The following is an 18826-nucleotide window of genomic DNA, read 5'->3' on the forward strand; positions in this document are numbered from 1 at the left end:
TGCCTCTGTGTGGACACTGCTAGGATACAACTCATTACCTTCCTGATTAAAGAATTTCTCTCTAACTTCCCTATTTTTACTTTGACCTTCTATTTATACATAAATTAAAAAAAATTATTGTTCATACCATTTTAAAGGATATTTTCCATTTACAGTTATTACAAAATATTGGCCATATGCCCCGTGTTCTACAATACACCCCCTGAGTGTATCTTACACTGCATAGCTTGTACCTCCCACTTCCCCAATTTGCACAAAACCCGCCAACTTTCTAGTCAACGGTTTCTCAAAGTCTGGAACGTCACCCAGAGCCCCTCCCTCAGCCTAGGAGGCCTGTTGGGCCAGCCCTTCCAGTTTGAAGGTGCTGGGGGCTCTGGTCACCCCTGTCCTGGGAGGGAGCAGGTGTGCAGCTCCCCGTAAGCCCCACCTCAGGCCAGTGCACCTGCCCTGAATCTCAGCAGGTGGCCTGTGTGAGGGCTGGGTGCCGGGGACAGTGCACCAAGAATCCCTAATGGCGCTGAAACCAGGAGCCCATGAACTTGGCCTGAGAAAGCGTCCTACATCACCTCCTACATCAGTTTGGCTGGGAGGGGTCATGGCCCGAGCCGAGCTCTGTTTGGGAGGCGGGGGGAGGCTTGGAGGGCACTCGGAGGTGGGGGCAGAAGCCCAGGAGGTGGCAGACGGGCAGACAGGCACTGTCTGCGGCAGGAGGCCAATCGGGGTGCAGGGAACGTGGGAGGGTCTGCCCTGCTGGCCCTGCCCCGCCCCGCCATGTGACCATGGACCTTCAGCACCGATGTGACCCGGTGGTCCCAGGGCTCACAGGTGAGACCACGTGCTGAGGATGGGCAGAGCAGGGATTTCTGAGCCCCTGGAGCTGGGGAAGAGATGTTTACACCTGTCTCTACACCAAGGTCGGGGGGATGCTCCTGCCCAGTGAAAGGCAACCATTAAGGGGGGCAACTAGCGTCCAGCGAAGACAATCGTGGTTTGCTTGCACAAATGCAAAATAAGGAGACTCGTGGGCAGGTGGGCATCGCCAACAGGATGTGACCTGAAACATTATTCCTAGCAATGAAAAGAGCCAGAAAAGTATCACCAGGAACGTGTCACTCACGGGGCTCCTTTCCTTTCTCAGCATGTCCGCACACTGGTGTAGGTTTGGGGTGGGTTTTGCACACTTGTGAGATGCACTGTGCCTATTCAGGGGGACCCCAAGTTTCCATTCCATCCCATAATGAGTCAAAGTGGGGTCCTGCACCCCATCCTTCCTCAGGTCCCGCCTACACAGCAGCTCCCTGACCCCCGAGCAACCCCCCATGGTCTTAAAATGGGTTTTTTCAAAATAGACCCACAGACATAGAAAACAAACTTACAGTTACCACAGGGGAAGCAGGGGAGGGATACATTAGGAGGATGGAATGAACACACACACAAATACTATATATAAAAGAGAAAACCAACAAGGACCTACTGTATAGCGCAGGGAAGCCTACTCAGTATTTTGTAATAACCCATAAGGGAAAAGAATCTGAACAGTAATATGTGTAACGGAATCATTTTGCTGTACACCTGAAACTAACACGACATTGTAAATCAACTATACTCCAATTAAAAAAATGGGGTGCTTTCCCCCGTGGGAAAAGTGGCCAGCTACATGCTGGAAAACATTTAATAAGCAAGCACTTTGTAGTAAACTTGCGCACGCCTGGTGTATTTGCCCCAGAACTGACTCTGACCGTCTTGTGCGCTGGCTGTCAATGCAGTGCTAATGAGGGGCAGGGCCGGGGGCAGAGGTAGTGCTCAGGGAGGCTGGCAGGAGGGAAGTGTGAGCGCGACCAACACTCCCCCACCCCCTCCCTCCGAGGTTGCAGATACTCCCCAGATAGCCAAGCAGGCAGTTCCCCAGGAGCCACGTCAATGGGTGTGAAGACCTTATCCTAACACAGGAATCCCAGTGCACTTGATCTGAACAGCTACATGCGTTTCATCAGGCGTACTTTCTGGAGGGTCTTGGGGTGAAATGCAGCACCCATAACTGGGGCGGGTGCTGGAAGCCTGTGCGTTTCTGCCCCGCGAGCATCCGTCACAAGCCAGCATTTCACATCCAAGGCTGGAGTCTACTGCTCCCTGCATCGTGTCCCTGCCTCCCCTGGCTTCCCCCATCCCACCTCCCTACACTGCCTTCCTTGCATCATTTTCTTGTTAAATTAAGAAAGCACTAGGGGCGCAAAGAGCCCCTTTAGCCATGTGCTATGAAGACCTGGATAAAAGTAAGGCATGCAAACCATTTCAGGGCTACATACTGTCATCTGTATTTGCTGGTGTCATACACGTGTTGGTTCCAGTGCAGAGGAAACCCAACACACGCTTTTTCTGTTTGTGAGAACATGCAGGGCAACAATATGGCATGAAGGAGCTTGCTCTGTGTTGAGAAGCAAGGGGGTGGGGATCTTTCTGGAAAACGTGGTATTCTGTTCCCAGAAAATAGTCTCAAGATTGTAATCAAGAAAGGAAGTTGGTTCTAAATTCAAATTTCTGGTCTCTGTCAGAAAAGCTTAGAAAACGGAGGGGCTGATTTTGGTTGACCTAATAAAAATTAAAAAGTGATTTTCTACAAGCACCTGGGATGGCTATTATTACTTTTAGGTCATCACTTTAGGGATGTTCTGATTTCAGCTCTTGTATCTGTATACGCGTGCTGCTACAGAATCCTTTCCTTTTGATGATCTCAGAATCATAATGAGCAGAGAGAAGAATTCAGTCAGTGATTTTTATAAACATCACAGGGAATCTTCAAACAACACATACTTTGTAATACGACATAGGTAAAACTTGTTTCAGTCACAGCTCTGAGGGATTTCCATGTATAAACTCGCTCAATCCACACCACAGAGAGATCACTATACCCGCCATCACGATGAGGAAACTGAGGCTCAGAGTTAAACTGTCCCAGGTCACACAGCAGGTAGGTGGTGGAGCTGGAATCTGAACTGGCACAGTTGGATTCCAGAGTCCCTGCCCCTCAGTGCTCTGCTGTACTAGAGAAAGCAGCCGTCAGTGATGGAAACATACGTACTGGGTGGTTGGCTGCAGTGGCTCAGCCCCATATAGACCTAGATTATCAGCAGGTTTGCACGACATCGGTCCAACTTTTAATTGAGCATTTCACAATCGTATTTAAATGCTAAATAGAATTTTCAGGCAATATGCCCAATTGTGCCAGTCCCTTTAAAAAAAAAGATTTTATTTATTTATATCAGACTATTTATTTATAGCAGACTCTTAGGTCCTTTCCTAGCCCCACCACCTCCTCTCATCTCAATCAGGATTATATTTGTGTCATTTCACTGTTTCCCCAAATTAATTTTCCTCTTTTGTACGAAGGCACTGAGCTTTGGAGCCAGAGGAAGAAGTCTTTCCCTCCCTCCAGTCCTCTTCCATGAGCATACGAACCTGCTGTTGCCCGTGACGGGTCGGGGAGCTTGTCTTTTATCAAAACCCGTGTGAGTGCTGAGAACTGCAGCCACAGACCTGCAGGGATGCGTGTGCGACACATCCCTGCTGAAGGAGCACGCCAAAGCACAAAGGGCAGGCGTTGTAATGGAGACAGAATTGCCAGGTTGACTTATGATCGACCTGCGGGTTACTTCTGCTTTACAATGCTGTGTAAACGAGACCCGTTTTACAAATTGAGGACAATCCCTGCAAAGCTTGCTACGGTTTCTCCATCATTTTCAACTGACCTTTCTCATTTGCATCTTCGCTCCTTGGTGTGGCAGAGAGAGCAACTATTACCTTCCGTGATAAAAAGGGTGGAAGTGGGGGCTGGCAGGTGGGGAATGGGGTCACCCCATCAAGAAATGCTGGAGTCAGGGCTGGAGCTGGGACCCCCATCGGATTCCTAAACATTCCTCCCACATTATCTAAGGCAGTAAGCAGCAGCTTCCTAGGTGCTACCAAACCCCACAGATTTGGGGGAATTTTAGAAGTGAGACCAAAAGGACCCTCTGATTCATACATCATTAGCAACATAATCTCAAGGTCAAGACTACACCATGGCAAATCCAGTTACTTTAGTTTTCTTTATTAAGATCAAGTTGGGTAACTATTTGGTCAATATAATTGTACACAATAACAATTAATGTAGCCAAGAAAACTGATTTAGCCACAGAGAGCCCAATGGTGCCTCTATAAAGACACAGCATTCGAGAAAAAAATCCTAGAGGTATGTTTGCACACACGACACATACAAACTGTGTTTTGCAGATACATGAACTCTTCTTAAATGACAGCCTTTATATGAAGCCTCATAAAAACTATATAAATTGAGTACAAATATATTCTCAAGACATCTAAAATGTAATAAAATTATAAGGCAGTTTTTATAAATTAGATTTCTAATTAAACAACAGCATACATCAAATATTTTGAAGATTCTTACTTTTCAGTTTTTGAAACCTAGCTGGACACTGCAGGGCCTTCTGGGGGACAGACTTCTCTCCCCTAGCCCCGCCTCTTGTTTATAGAAAAGCTTTAGCCTTCTAGGCCCTCCCCGAGTCCCAAAGAACAAATCTAATCAGAGAAGTGAAAAATGCAGAAACAAAGGAAAACGGTCAAGCAAGACAAAATACTAATAGTTTAGCCATAAAACAAAGTCAAGGACTTTTAGTTCCTTCTCAAGAGCTACAGCTAACATCCTGAGCCATATCCTTGAGCTGTTTTGCAGATACTAAGTCCCCACCAGGTAGAAGAAATTAACTGCATGCTGCCCACAAGCACCTAGACCCCAGACCGGTTGGAACCAGAAGGTTGGTGATGTTGACTCCCGAAATACCACCTGGTTACCTCACCTCCGACCAATAAAAAAATGTCCATGAGCTGATCAGGCACCCTTTGACCCTCACCCTTAACACTGTCTTAAAAACCCTTCCCTGAAAGCCGTCGGGGACTTCGGGTCTTTTGAGCACGAGCTACCCATTCTCCTTGCTCGGCCCCATGTTGGATGCCTTGGAAAAAACACGGTGCTTTCCTTCACCACAACCCGGTGTCAGTGGATTGGCTTTACCGCGTGCGGGCGAGCAGACCCAAGTTTTGTTCGGTAACATTTGTGGGAAGAAATGAGAAAGCCATGCTGGCTGTCAGTTGCTAGCCTATTGTAAGTTAAGGGAATTATATTTCAATTTTGGATACTTAATTTTAACCATGGATATAATGTATGGATTTAGTCTCTAAGGCAAATTCAGGTCAGCTCTGATTATGTATTTTATTCCCACAGTCACCTGTTTTCGTATGCCTGTGAACACAGGGCACAGGCTGGAGGTGAACAAAACCACTTCTCATTATGTGTCAGGATGAACATGTGAGGCGATGGCATCTCTACTCACTGTCTTGGGTACCCAAGGCCTCAATGAAAGCATCACACAACTACATAACCGGCACCCAGCGTGTGCACCAGCACACTCCCTGAGGAGGGAATGAGGAATCTTATAGGATTATCAGCACTGATCTGAAGGCTCCTTTACGTCCCAGCCAGAATTCCAAAGAAAAGGTAGTACATGGGCTGCCATTTCCCAAAATCTGTCCCATACAGTATTTCACACACTGGCTCATCTGATCCTCACCCGGGAGGTGGACACACTCGTCCTTTGGCAAATGATCCAGTGGAGAATGAAGGGGCAAATCACTTCTTTGTGGCAGCAGAGGTAGTAAACGGAAGTGTGCCTCAGCAACTATTGCCGGAATTAGACTTGAAACCCACGATGCCAAATTTTGCATCATAGAGCCGCGTCTGAACTTTCACAAGAAATATCATCATGTTATTGGCTCTAAGAAGTTTTAATGGCTCTGAGTAAGCCAGGATATCCCAACCTTATCTGACCACAGTATACCCCATTCCCACCATACTGCCTTCTGCTTGCACCAGTCGTTAGTAACAGCCTAAGAACTAGCGTTCCATGCTGGATGGGTGATCTCCACGGAGTCACAGATTGCGGTGGTGGATGGTACCAGCCAGACACTGTGAGCACAGACCAACATCAATATTAGCCCTGCGGGCTCAAAACCAACCAGCACGCCAGTTCTGATCAGAGCTTTCCAATACGAATCTTTAACAAAGTCGACATTTTCCGAAGACAAACTTCAAAGTAAAATCTTTCACTTTTACTGAAAGTACCTCATAAAACGGGTTGACGTTTACAGTCAATAATTTGGGGGAGGGTTTATTTTGGAGGCATTAATCACACGTCAAAGGGAGTGAAGGAATAAATCAGCAAAACCGCCCTTTTCCCAGTAATGGGAAAGTTAATCTCAGGTATATTTTGCAGTGATATTTTAAATGGTAAAAGGGTAATTTTTCAAAACTTCCTGGCTCTGTTATGTAATATTTATGTTGGCTTGTGTTGAGATTCAAATATACAAAAATCAAGCTTATTCAATCCTTTTATTTTTTTTGATTGCATTGGCTCTTGGTTGCTGTGTGTGCGTGTCTCTTCTTTGCAGTGTGCGGGCTTCTCATTGCAGGGGCTTATCTTGTTGCGGAGCACAGGCTGTAGGCACGCAGGCTTCAGTAGTTGTGGCTCGCAGGCTCAGTAGTTGTGGCTCGCGGGCTTCGTTGCTCTGCGGCATGTGGGGTCTTCCCAGGCCAGGGCTCAAACCCGTGTCCCCTGCATTGGCAGGTAGATTCTCAACCACTGCACCGCCAGGGAAGCCCAAGCTTATTCAATCTTGATATTTGAAGCGGCAAAAATAATCATTTCTCTCTGGCTTTGCTTGCCTGCCTTTCATGGTATTAAGAGGTTTTCTGTGCCATGGGATGCAATATTCTGTTGACCTCATTATTTGTAGATGATACAATTGCCTATGCAGAAAATCCTAACGGCTTAGCAATTTTTTTCAACCACTTTGAGGTATGACTGACATGCAACGAGCTGTACGTATTTAAACGTGTACAACTTGGTGAGTCTGAGACATGGCTATTTTTGAGGAACTTGATGTGGTAGAGAGCATTGGGTCTCCAGAAACAGCCACATGCTTCTCCTACATTCCCACCTCCCTGGCATCGGATTGTGGCCGTGTGGCTAGTTCTGGCCAGTGGATGGTGAGAAGTGGGCATATCCGTTTTGAGTGTGGGCAGTAAGAGCTGCTGTGCTCACCCATCCTCAGCCTCCATTGCTGGGAATCTGGGAATCTGCTTCACATGCTCCAGATGGAGATGCTACAAGATGGAGAGGGGCACCAGCCCACATCAGAGTGTGTGCAGGAAATACGAGTCCATTGTGTGATACTGATGCGTGATGTGTGATGTGTGACGCTCTCTTGTAGAAACGAGAGCTCACTACTATGATAAAATTCTTGACGGACAATTGAAAACAATTCACATGGAGCACGAATGATCCACAAAGAGCTGAGAAGAGCATAGAGGAGGTCCTGACCTACCCGCTGTTAGACAGACTAGGAGGCCGTATTCCTAAGAGAGAATAATATTCATGCAGGAGCAGGGAGACAGATGAGTGGAACGGAAGAGAATCCCATCTGTATGGGACTTGTACACGACAAAAATGGCAAAAAAGTAAGACAGTAGAAGACGGCCAGGTGGTTCTTCAGTACATGAAGAAGCTGGGCTCCTACCTGATGGCACACAAAGCAAACGGGTTACACTTAAAATGCAAAAGGTAGAGTTATAAAGCCAGTGGAAGACCACATAGGGGTGTATCTTGTGACATAGGGTGAGGAAATGGGTCTTAACAAACAGTTCTTGCCGTGAAAAGATGGATGAATGAAACTACTGCAAAATTAGCGATCATTTCTTCAGTAAAAGAAGAGAGAGAAAGACTGGCGGGCCATGATTAACCTAATTCTCTCTGCACCTGAGGCAAAAAGAAAAAGTCACAGTAAAAATGAGGTGTAAGTTGATACATATCTATGTAAATACATCATGTGTATATGAAAATTTGATAGCTTTCCTATATATCAATAATAAATGTTTAGAAAATGTAATCAAAAAAGGCCATATTGGGGCTTCCCTGGCAGCGCAGTGGTTGAGAGTCCGCCTGCCGATGCAGGGGGCGCGGGTTCGTGCTCCGGTCCGGGAAGATCCCACATGCTGGGGAGCGGCTGGGCCCATGAGCCATGGCCGCTGAGCCTGCGCATCCGGAGCCTGTGCTCTGCAACGGGAGAGGCCACAACAGTGAGAGGCCTGCGTACCGCAAGGAAAAAAAAAAAAAGCCATATTGACAAAACCAGCAAGTACTGCCCATCCTGTGATGGGCAGCTTCTAAGTTGGGCCCAATGATCCCCTTCCTGGTGTTCATGCCCCTGTGATTTGAGTGTGGGTAGGACCTGTCACTTGCTTCTAATGAACAGACTATGGCAGAACAGATGGGATGCCCCTTCTGAGATTACGCCTCTGTGTTTTCGGGCTCTCTCTCGTTCTCTCACCAGTTCCCTCTGAGGGAAGCCAGCTGGCCCAGAGAGAAGCCCAGGTGCAGGGAACAGGGGAGGCCCAGCCAGCAGACACCAGGCCCCTGGACGCTGCCAACACCATGTGAGTGATCTTGGAAGCAGGTCCTCGCCCCATCAGGTCTTCCCCAGCTGATCTAGGCCCTAATCTCTAAGTGACTCTACTTGGAGATAGGGCCTTTGCAGTGGTAATTGAGGTTAATGAGGTCACTAGAGCGAGCCCTAATCCTATAGGTCTGGTGTGCTTATAAGAAGAGGAGATTAGGACACAGACACACACAGAGGGATGACCACATGACGACATGGAGGAAACACATCTATAAACCCAGGAGAGAGGCCTCAGAGGACACCCACCCTGCCCACACCTTGAACTTGGACTTCCAGCCTCCAGAACTGTGGGAAAATAAATGGCTGTGGTCTAAGTCACCCAGTCGGTGGTATTTTGTTATGGTGGCCCTAGCAAATGAACACAGATGCTATACCTCAATAAAATAAGAAATACGTAAGTTTAAAAATAAGATCTGTTTTTGCAGAAACATGGACGGACGTAGAGATTATCATACTAAGTGAAGTAAGCCAGACAGAGAAATATCATATGACATCACTTACATGTGGAATCTAAAAAAAAAATACAAATGAACTTACTTACGAAACAGAAATAGACCCACAGACATAGAAAACAAACTTATGGTTACCAAAGGGGAAAGGCGGGGAGGGCTAAATTAGGAGTTTGGGATTAACAGATACACATTTCTGTATACCTACTGTATAGCACAGGGAACCATACTCAATATTTTGTAAGAACCTATAAGGGAAAAGAATCTGAAAAAGAATATATATATATACACACACATATACACGTGTATATATATATGTATATATAACTGAACCACTGTGTTGTACACCTGAAACTAACACAACATTGTAAATCAACTATACTTCAATTAAAATACAAATACACAGACTAAATAAATAAATAAGTAAATAGAGAGACAGTTAAGTGCAGAGTTTAAGAAAATAAAAGATCTGTTTCGTCAATGAGATTAGGAAGTACGACTGGAGTAATAGTTACTGAGGTGGGGGGAGGCTTCTAGTTCATGCTGTTGATGGGATGCAACCTGGCATAACCTTGATGACAGGCAATTTGACAACATTCTCCCATCAATATGTGAGTGTCCACACCCTCTGATCCAGTGACCCGCTTCTGGGAGTGTCTTTCATGGTAACAGAAGCGCAAGTGAGTGACTGTGATGTACAGGAAAGATAAGAGGGAAGGCTGCCCAGAGGACACATCAGGAATGCACGATTCCACATCCAGGTGCTCGGTGGGCTTTTATGTATTTATTTATTATAAAGTTATTTATTTTGGGCTGCATTGGATCTTTGTTGCTGTGCATGGGCTTTCTCTAGTTGCAGCGAGCGGGCGCTACTCTTTGCTGCGGTGCACGGGCTTCTCATTGCGGTGGCTTCTCTTGTTGTGGAGCATGGGGTCTAGGTCCTCGGGCTTCAGTAGTTGTGGCACGTTGGCTCAGTAGTTGTGGCTCACGGGCTCTAGAGTGCAGGCTCAGTAGTTGTGGCGCATGGGCTTAGTTGCTCCGTGGCATGTAGGATCTTCCCAGACCAGGTATCGAACCCGTGTCCCCTGCATTGGCAGGCGGATTCTTAACCACTGCACCACCAGGGAAGTCCTCCGTGGCCTTTCAGAGTGATCTCTATCTAGATCAGCTGACCTAATATTCAGACATCCACAATGCACTGGTGAGAAAAGATGTGCAAACTTCAGACCATCACGCAGAGCATAATTCCATTACTGTTTAAGTTGTTACACTGGTGTAACTGTGTGTGTTGAGTGTGTGTGTGTGTGTGTGTATGTGTATGTGTGGTGTGCGTGTGTGTAAAAAGATATTATTTCTGGCAGGTGGAATTACAGATCTCTTCTTTTTCTATTTTATACTTTCTGGTACTGCATGAATTTTGTACAATAAGCATGTACTACTTTCTATAATCAGAAAAAACTTAAGAATTTTACACATTAAACAGAATAACATACAACATTAACATTTTGTACATTGCCACAAAATCTATGCATTTCGTGGCCCCTTCAGGAAATCCTGCGCCCCTGATAGTCATGGTAAGAATCGAAAAAATTAATGATGATGATGATGATAAAGCTGTAATAGCATCTTATAACCAGCTCATCACAATCCCCGCCTCGAGGGGACACAGGCCATTCCCAGACTGCCCTCTGGGAAGGACAATCTTCTGAGGGACCATCTTGCATTTAGGGGACAAAGGCATTACACCATGTGCTTCCTTCTAAGGACCTTCGAGTCTCTGGACTCAGTGCTGGTGCACAGAAACACACCTGCACCTCGGCTCCCCTTGGCGTTTTTGGCCTGTGATGGCCATGGACCAATGCGGGCTCTTACCTGAGTGTCTACCGTAAAATGTCTCCTGGAAAAAGGAACCCTCCTACACTGTTGGTGGGAATGCAAACTGGTGCAGCCACTATGGAGAACAGTATGGAGCTTCCTCAAAAAACTAGAGGTAGAACTACCATACGACCCGGCAACCCCACTCCTGGGCATATATCTGGAAAAGATGAAAATTCTAATTTGAAAAGATACATGCACCCCTATGTTTATGGAAGCACTATTTATAATAGCCAAGATATGGAAGTGACCTAAGTGTTCATTGACAAATGAATGGATAAAGAAGATGTGGTATATACACAAAGGAATATTACTCAGCCATTGAAAAGAATGCAATAATGCCATTTGCAGCAACATGGATGGACCTAGAGGTCATCATACTAAGTGAAGTAAGTCAGACAGAGAAAGACAAATATCATATGATATCATTCATATGTGGGATCTAAAATACGACACAAATAAACTTATGTACAAAACAGAAACAGACTCTCAGACATAGAGAACAGACTTGTGGTTGCCAAAGGGGAGGGGGGTGGGGGAGGGATGGAGTGGGAGTTTGGGATTAGCAGATGCAAACTACTATATATAGGATGGATAAACAACAGGGTCTTACTGTAGAGCACAGGGAACTGTATTCAATATCCTATGATAAACCACAGTGGAAAAGAATATAAAAAAGAAAAAAAAAATATATATATACACACACACACACACATACATATGTATATATATACATATATAGAACTGAATCAGTTTGCTGTACAGCAGAAAGTAACACAGCACTGTAAATCAACTATACTTCAATAAAGTCAATTAAAAATAAAATAAAGATAAAAAAATAAAACATCTCCTGGTCTCACTTTCATCGCAGAAGGGCATTTGATTCCAACTCAATGACTGTTGTTAAATTGAACCGAATTAAAGCCATCTACTTCTCTAATAAATCATTATCATCATGGGGGAAGATCAAAGTCAGTAGCAACAGAGAAAACCTATTTGTTATTTCTCATTTAATTAGCTTTTTGTGGTTAAATGCATTTAGTGGAAGAAAAAAACCCCACCGATCATTTTAATTATGATCCTGTGAAAGTCGGCGATATCATCCTGAAATTAAAATGAAACCTCTAAGTGTATGCTGTTTGAGTAAGAAAATTACCTTAAAACTTTAAACATGCATTTTTATTTTATAAGAAACCTTGGATTACATGTATTAAGGGCTCAGTCTCATGACATTTTGTTAGACTCTGATATTTGTGAAGTTTGTGGAAAAATCCCTCCACTCAAGTAACATCTGGGGTCAGTTGGCCTTGGCAATCCATCGTGGCAAAGATGCTGAGTGTCATCTGCAATGCATTTCGTCTGGATCCACAGAAATAACATAATTGTGATTGAAGAGATGCAGGAAGGGCTCAAACAGTGCTACTGTCCTCTGTCACGGCTGGTGATAAAACCAAGCCTGTCTTGCTCTACAGAATTCCAGGTTCCAAGAGGACCAGAGATAGGAGGGATCGTTTAGGTGGACCGGAGCAGAACAAGAGGAGTTCAAGGATGCTGGAAGGAGACAGGGATGGCTGTGTGTATAAATCACGTTTGCCTCTGCCAGGAATCATCACGAAGGGCTGTCCTAGCCTGTTCTCAGGCTGGTGGAGATATTGTGGGATATTTTAATGAATTCCTCTACTTTTCAATAAGACAAGAATGCATGCACAGTGCAAATGGCTGAATAAAACTGTTCTCCCTGATAAGCCTTGCGATCTGATGTATCCCTCAAACTCTTAAGTGCTTGTTTCAGACATGATCAATAAATTTACCAGTGAAGAATTGTTTTCTCACGTAACTAAACTGAATGAATAAAATACCAGAAGAATGGAAATGAGGGCTTTCAGAAAGCCTCCTACATCTAAAGACATCTAAAATGATAAAAATCACTTTTGATTAAAAACATGCATCAACTTGGGTGTATCAGCATAAAAATCAATTGAATTAAAGCATATTCACTATAATTTTGACCTCAACTGGTCCATTAGTGTGGCCTTCCAGGATCACTGAATCCCAAGCCATCATCTGAAATAATCATCAACCAATCAGCATCTCTCCCTTTAGGTCCACCAGGCATGTCTACACTGCCCGCCTGACACCATCCCCTCTGCAAGGTGGCTTTGCCCAGAGTCCTCTTTTTGTCTACAGGCCCCCAGGAAAATGCACGGAGCAGAGCATTCCTTTCCTCAGCCGCCTGCCCCTAGGGCTGAGATGACCGGGAGGAGAAGAAGGCACAGAACCCCGGTGAAGCGGAGGAGAGGGAATCCTGAACCAGAGAGAGGCAAAAGGATGGACGGCTGCTCCAGTGTGGACGCGGGTGCGGGAGACAGTGACGGCTGGAAAGAACGGAAAGAAAGGAACACTCCGGTCAACCGCGGAAAAATGGGAGGAGCAAGGTGGGAGCAGAAATGGGGAGATTTACAGGAGCTGTGATGTGGAAAAGTGAAGCAAAACTCACAAGGCACGCAGGGATAAAGGGGGAGCTGGGGGAGGGCGCCAGAGAAGACGGGGAGCCCCTGATCACTGGCTCTAATAAAAGTAGGGGGAGAAGCCCACAGCAAACAAAGCCAGAAGAAACCCTTCAGGTGGAGAAGAAAAGGAAAGCGTGACAAAGCAAAGGCAATTGCCGTCTTTGGGGAAAAGTAGAAAAGAAAGATTCTGAAAATGCCAGGAAAAACGAAGAGACGTGGGAAACCTAACAGTGATGAGCAGAACGTGTGGATGTGGCAGGAGCTGCTTAGATGAGAAACGTCTGGTCACTCAGTCAAGGGGCCTGGAGGTACAGGGACAACGACGGGAAGATGCGGAATCGGAGGTCAACGTCAGGAGAGGAAAACAAATGGCTAAAACTTACATGCTTTGAAAGGAAGAATCCGTTATGGGTTTAATTGTGTCCCCCAATATTTGCATGTTGAAGTCCTAACCCCTCAGAATGTGACTGTTTGGAGACAGGGTCTATACAGAGGTAATTAAGGTAAAATGAGGTCAGTAGAGGGGGCCCAGGTCCAGCCTGACTGGTGTCCTTGTAAGAAGAGGAGATTAGGACACAGACACACACAGAGGGGATGACCATGTGAGGAAACAGGAAGAAACGGCCGTCCGCACACCAAGGAGAGAGGCCTCAGAGGAAACCCACCCTGCCGACACCTTGATCTTACACTTCCAGCCTCCAGGACTGTGAGAAGTTAATGTCTGTTGTTTAGCCACCCTGACTAGGTGTGAGCCCTCCAATAATAGTATAGGCCATTCCAGGCTCCGATAAGCTGAATGGAAGGAGGGGGAGAGGAAGGGAGGGAGGAGAGAATGAATTTATATGGCAACACGGAAACCTCCAATCATGATAAGACGACAGAGAAACAAAAGAGATGGTTACAGGGAAGCTCCTTCCTATTAAAATTGCTTGACGAAATCATCACGGAACCCTACGTGTGGACTGATCATCGGAAGACAGTGGGCAGGGACCCTCACCCACTGTCTCTTGGACCCTTAACACCAGCCTCCATCCAGTGTCCACCTGATGTATTTTCTGGCAAATAGAATAATGACATTTCAAGGGCACATGATCAAAAACAAAACCTCATAAAATGAATTCTCACTTACTAAGACACCAGGATCAATCAATTCAGTGTTTAGAGAAAAACAAAAAATTGAAATCACATGGGATGGTCACAGTGCAGAGGGTAAAATTATTTTGGTACTTAGCATCAACCAGAAAACGCCATCTTGATTGAGTGCCTGTTGCTAAAAACGTCCATTTTCCCGACACTGCAATTACAGTGCACTCATCACCCTTAATCTTTCTTTGATGATTCACGGTCTTGCGGTACCTGAAGGTCATAAACTCAACTTCATTCTACAACAGCTGTGGACTGCCTACTAGGGTCAAGGGCTGGGCTAGTCCCCTTGGATCCCACACGCCCCCTGGGAGCCCCACCAAATAGCTCTCCCCCCCGCCCCAGGAGAGGTGCTCCATCTACAGGGAACTGCTGCCCCCATGGGGCGTTGCTCCCCCTGTGGGGAGATGCTCCTCCTGGGGAGGTGCTAGCATCCCACTGGCTGTGACCGGAAGCTTGTGTGTACACTCGGGGCAGGGCTGTGCAGCCCAGCAGTGAGGCCTGCAAAGGTGGCCTTCCCAGACCCCAGACCCTCTGAGCCCCAGGGAGGGCTGGTAGGAGTTTGTTTTCTCTCTGACCTCCACATAACCAGTCCAGTCCAGCTGTAACTGAGAAAAGCAGCCAGAAGTGGACAAGAACCCTCACATATGAGAGAGTGAAATCAGCTACTTCTGATAAAGGACTTCAGAACCTTACAAACGAACAAACAAACGGAGAATCTGTGTGCTAAACAGTTCTACTGGAACTGACTGGGGCTATTTCCCATTTCTTTTTCATTGATGAGACAACTCACCACCGTGACTTTGGAATTTTGTGTGGTGCAGGATTTCAAATCTCTTGTAGCTTCGGAGTTCCTAGCACAGGATTTTAAACCATGTTATACTGGGGACAGAATTTGCTTTGCATGGCAAGGAAATGCCAATGTTATCACAGCTCAATAAGCATCACTGAAATCTGGGATTATGTGTTTCCCCAGCTCTGCTTAATCCCAAGATTCCACAAATTTGTTTAAAAAAAAAAAACGCTTAGCATATTCTGGAACAAAAATTCAGCATAAAATCATAGCACAGGGCTTCCCTGGTGGCGCAGTGGTTGAGAGTCCGCCTGCCAATGCAGGGGACACGGGTTCATGCCCCGGTCTGGGAAGATCCCACATGCTGCGGAGCGGCTGGACCCGTAAGCCATGGCCACTGAGCCTGCGCGTCTGGAGCCTGCGCTCCACAACGGGAGAGGCCACAACAGTGAGAGGCCCGCGTACCACAAAAAAAAAAAAAAAAAAAAAAAAAAATCATAGCACAAATGCTAAGCCTAACTAGGTTTGGGGAGATCTTTGGATCAAGGCCTGACACCTAGTCTCTATGGCCTGACCATGGCTTGAGGGCCGGGCAGTGTGGGAGCAGGTAATGGCCACACTGCAGGCCTACAATGTTGCAGTCTACGCCAGTGTAGAGAAATGGAGGGGCACCCCACCCAAGGCCCAGCTCGGAGGAAACACTACCCTCCTCTTCATTGATGGCTTTCTTTTCCCTTCCAGTCACTACTAAACCCGTATTCTTTCCCCAGACTCTCTGTTGTACATGGCGCTGGTTTGTAATAAGCAAACTAGGTAAGTAAATCTGTAATAAGTAAAAGTCTTATTGTTTAAGTAAAAAAAATACTGGAATCACTGTATTATAAATTGAACACATGGTACATGCTGAAGGTTTGCAAGAAGTACATTTTAAAGGATTCACTCACCCAACCTCAGAGTGAAACCTTCTAGAACATTCTGAAAAATTTTCTGAAATGCTACCGACCTGTAAATATTGTGACTTACTAACTTAGAAGAGTAGCAGAAAGTAGTGGGATAAATGAGACTGGCAAGAAATGAAGAAAATAAAGATTGGGTACAATGCACCAATATTCACTGTAATTATGTAAAGAAAATAACATGAAAAGGAAAGGAAGATACTAAGTAGCAAATAAATGGATGATTTAGACATTCATATGTCTGAAAGGTAAGATTACTTATGAAAAACTCTCCCTTCTTTCTATCACTCACTCAAACTATGCTTGACTTATAAGACTAGTTAGTATCACTGCATTGTTCTAAAGACCAAACAAATTACAAAATTCACTGTAGGTTTCGAAGGCAGACATGTCAGAAGCATTTCCTTGCAGCAGAAATCTTAATATTTCCCTCAGCCTTTCGGGGCAACTTAATTTAATGGCACAGTATGTAAGTTTTCATTGACTCTATGGCGACTGTCCCCAGGAATTTTGGACGAGGCTCGTTCTGTCCTGAATGCACACTAGCAAGGGCATTTTTTACCTCCCTGAGTTCTGTAACAAGCTCATTCTGTCCAGCCCTTCAGGGTAGACTGTCTTCTTTCTAGTTAGTGGTCCTTCAGACTTGAATATTTGACAACTTCTGCTTAATGATGCTACAAAATGAGACAATAGGGAGAGAAGATGCCCCTTGGAAAGTCTCACTAAGCCCCTAGTTCCTACTTGAGGAATGATGGTCTGGTTCAATCACGTTGCCCTTGGGAGCTCAAGAAAACAGGCACTTGCTGTGCCCTCCGGGCTGCCAGCCTGCCCGGCTCCCCAGCTGGACTCCCCGCCGTCTCGGACCTCCAGGAAACCACACAGGTAAAGTGCTTTGTAAAGAGCAAACAGTGGATCAAGTGTTGCTCCAGGATGGGGGTCTGTTTTGCCCACCTCAATCACAGACCCGCATTCAGCACCTGCTGGCAGCACCCTCACTCCTTCCTCCATGCAGACCCATGCCTCTTACATCCTGCCATTGGCTGCATCCTTCATACATCTCCTCCTACACTTGGGTTTAGAGTTCAGGGCCATGGGTGTCTTTCTGGGTTGGGCACTGACCAAGACCCAGTTCTGAAGTCTCCGGGGCTCTTCTGGCCACAGAGATGGCGTGAGACCATCTATCCTTTCTTCAAATGGCCTGAAAGGGTTAAACAAGGGTCACCTCTTCTTGTGCAGCATCCTGGCCCCAGAGGCAATTAAATCAGGTGTGGACCAACAGCTGCTGGGTGCATCCTTATCTGAATGGGGAGACCAGCCGGCCTCTGAGACTCTAAGTGGTACATGGTCAGGGCCAAGCTGCAGATGGATGTTTTTCTTAGGGTAGGGCGACTGAAATGACCTCAGTCAAAAGATTTGATGATAGCCAAATAATTAGTTTACAGGTGGGAAAAAGAGACATACGTAAATGTGAAAAAAACAACCTGAGCAGTGCTGGGTAGAACCGTTTCTATTTGCTGACTATGATGCTGAAAACTTTACCAACCTAACGTGGTAGTTATGGCAACACCACCCAGGCCCACGCACTGATTTAGATATTGTTACAGACTCCACTTCCACGAAGAAGATAACACCCCTTCTCAGAATGATACACACTGCAGGCTGAGAACCCCGGGGGACAGGAGGATGCTTCATGTCTCTAGTGATCTCAGAGGTCGAATTTCAGACTTCAACATTGCTAAACTATGGGGAAATCAGTGAGCGTACAACAAAAACAGCATAAGAATCCTGGAGGACCAATGAACCGTATACTGTTCCCGCTCCCTGTGAGAATGCTGGCTGCATTCATCTAAGTCTTAAGAGTTGGAAAGAACCCTGGAGACATCTAGTCACTTTCCTACCAAATGCAGGAAGACTTACCCTAGATGCTCAGGGCCTTAACTGCTAAGCAATAAGAGAAGATTGGTGTTCTTTGTTGATTAGCCTCCAATTGTCAAAATATCACATATACGTATGTAGGTCAAACATTTCAACTAGATTTCTCTTGAATTTCATTACAGAAAAAAGCCTTTCCTAAAGGTCTCAGTCAGGCAAAGGATCACTGACTCAGTGAAATTCTCTTTCAGTTGTACTGAGGCAATCTGTGTTCATTCTGTGTGACCTGTGATAACTGATGGAATCCACAGCATTTGAAAAAAATTTTACGTTTGATTTCTGAACCGGCTTTTCATCTTGAAACAAAATGGTGGCTCAAAAGTTTTCAAGTGAACATCGTGTTCTGTAATAAAGAAAGAATCTCAACACTGTGGAACAGTATCAATGTGTGCGTTGATAAAGGTAAATGTTTGAAACAATTATATTCTTCTATGTAATTTTCTAACTTAGCGGCAGCAAAAAAATAAGCTAATTTAAAGATACTGCCAATAAATAGGATTCTTAGAGAGCAAGGCTGTGGAGGTGAAAACACAGCTCTCAGATCTGTGCTTGGTCAATAACATGACCGTGGTTCTTATCTGAAATTGACACCTGATGGTG

General features: G+C 45.5%; 1 protein-coding gene across 1 annotated transcript in view; it reads right to left on the minus strand.

Moving 5' to 3' along the window:
- The window catches only part of UBE2QL1 (ubiquitin conjugating enzyme E2 QL1), a gene marked incomplete at both ends in the record, with an annotated part of 43654 nt that overhangs the window by 15000 nt on the left and 9828 nt on the right, over positions 1–18826 (minus strand). The gene's annotated exons all lie outside the window — the stretch shown is intronic.

This window comes from Leucopleurus acutus, assembly GCF_964270905.1.
Source record: "Leucopleurus acutus genome assembly, chromosome: 3".
Classification (NCBI taxonomy): Eukaryota; Metazoa; Chordata; class Mammalia; order Artiodactyla; family Delphinidae; genus Leucopleurus; species Leucopleurus acutus.